Source organism: Mus pahari, chromosome 5 (genome assembly GCF_900095145.1).
Source record: "Mus pahari chromosome 5, PAHARI_EIJ_v1.1, whole genome shotgun sequence".
Taxonomy (NCBI): domain Eukaryota; kingdom Metazoa; phylum Chordata; class Mammalia; order Rodentia; family Muridae; genus Mus; species Mus pahari.
In genome coordinates, this window is record NC_034594.1 from 61,193,430 (window position 1) to 61,195,909 (window position 2,480).

Sequence of the window (2,480 nt, forward strand, 5' to 3'; positions counted from 1 at the left end):
TGAATGGTGTCAAGAAAATCCTTTTGGAGCGGTGCCAGGCCATGGCAAGAAACTATGAGCACGTGGGCATCCAGAACTTCTCCTCTCGCTGAAGCAGCAGCATGGCCTTCTGTGCCCCCATCCACAAGGTTTTTTGCCTATGCAGAGCTGGACCTAACGAAGCACAGGCACAACTTAACCCTTGCTTTCTCTACTGCAGAGAAACTAGCTGACTGAGCCCATCTGCCGGAGGGGGATGGCGTGGTGCCTGTTGCTGGCAGTGGCCGATGCTAAGTGCGTCTGTACTTACATCCAGGAGCTCTACCACAGCCTTGTGCAGAGAGAGCTAGTGAAGACGAAAAGGAAATGAAATGGCAAAGCCACGTGGGTGGAGGAAGCAGGGTCCAGCTGCCACCCATGGCTTGGAGGTACTTTCGTATCACCAGGCGTGAAAACAGGTGGCACCAGTCAAATTCTTCTCATTCCTTGTTGGTCCCCACACCCCAACTAGCCACACATGCATTTGGAGGGGGAAAAATGGGTAAACCTAGACTGTTGTTATTTTTATATGAAATAATTCTCTCACTGGGAAATCACAATGAGCCCCAAACTACTGGACGAGACAGAAATGTTAGAAACAAATTAACATAAAATTAACTATTTGTTATAAACTATCCTTAGCCAACAGAAAGGAAGCAGGGGAAAGGACGCTGCTTACTCTTTGAACAGAGGCTATTTGCATGTAAAGATAAATTAGTGAAAACTGTGGCGGGCCATTATTGAAGGAAACAGCCAAGCATTTAAAGAACACCAAAGGGAATCTCAGCTAACGAAGGTTAATGACTAGTATACATTATTCATCCATGGAACTTTGATTTTTTTTTTTTTTTTTTTTTTCTACTTGAGACAGATTCTCACGTAGCCTAGACTGGCTTTGAGCTTGTTATGTAGCTGAGGATGACCTTGAACTTCTGACCTTCTGATCCTCTTGCCTCCACCTCCAGAGTTCTGGGATCACAAGAGTGTGTTTCAGCATGCCTTGTTTTATGCAGAGTTGGAGTCGGGACTTGGAGCTTTGTGTTAGGCAAGGTCTCTACCAACTAGGCTAGATCCCCAGATGAAGGGAAGAAATGTTGTGAAGATGACTACTGACCCTCAAGTAAGTAGACAAATAAATACATTTAGTGTAATTCTAAAGCAACACAAACAGGTTTTAAGATGGATCTAATAAGTGTCTTAGTTCCTTTTCTGTGAAGAGACACCATGACCAGGGTAACTTATAAAAGAAGGCATTTCATTAAATGCTTGAAGCTTCAGAGGGTGAGTCTGTGATCATCATGGTGGTGACGACAGCAGGGAGATAAGCCTGGGACATCATTGGGACAGCAGCTCAGAGCACATATGTTGAGAGGACAACCACAAGACGGGGGGGGGGGGGGGGGGGGGGGGGGGGGGGGGGGGGGGGGGGGGAGGGAGAGGGATGGGGAGGGAGAGGGTAAGGGGAGGGAGAGAGGGAGAGAGGGAGAGAGGGAGAAAATTGGGATGCCTTGGCTTTTGAAACCTTAAAGCCCACCCCTGCGCCATACCTCCTCCAATAAGATCATACCTCCTAATTCTTCCACAAAAGTTCCACCACCTAGGATCAAGCATTCAAACTCATGAGCCCATGGGGGCCATTTTTATCTAAGCCACCACAATAAGCCAATCATAAAATGTGTACAGAAGAATAAATGACCACAAAGAGTCAAAACAACCAGAACTGCTGTTTGTCCTTACAGGTAGGGACGTAGCTTTGACTGCAGTAAGCCACGCAATGCTAGATCAGTAAGACAGGGAGAGCAAACCAAATGAGGCAGCCTGGGAACAAATCTAACCGCTTAGAGACTTGGTGTGTGGTACAGCAAGATTGTAATGCACTGGGAGAAATGAAGAGTTGTTCAGTTCATGGTGTTGAAGCCACTGGGCTCATCGCATAGGAACAAAGAATCAGACAAGTTTATACCCCACATCATACAGATCATAAAAGTAAATTGAGGGTAGATTAAAGAGACAAATTTGGATAGCAAAACTGTAATTGCTCTTCAAACACTTTGAAATATGTGGTATCTTTATGACTTTGGGATTATAAAAGACTTCTTAAAGTGGAGATCAACAGCACCAATGTGAATAAAATGATAAGACTGATTACATAATAATTAACACTTTTATGAGGAAGAGCCACATATGTTTAAAACGCAAGCAGTAAGATACCAGTGACACAGGAAACGAAGGAGTGTCAGTAAAGGTCCACAAGGCTCACACATTTAAAGATGTTTATAATCTAATGAAAAATATTTAAAGTAAGTACATGGACTAGTTACAAAGGAAATTCAAATTAAATACTTCCTAGTTTAAGAGAAATGTGGAGCTATAATGATGTTTCCTGTTAGATCCATAAGATTAGGTGTGTAAGCTGTGTGTGTGCATGTGTGCGTGTGTGTGTGTGTGTGTGTGTGTGTGTG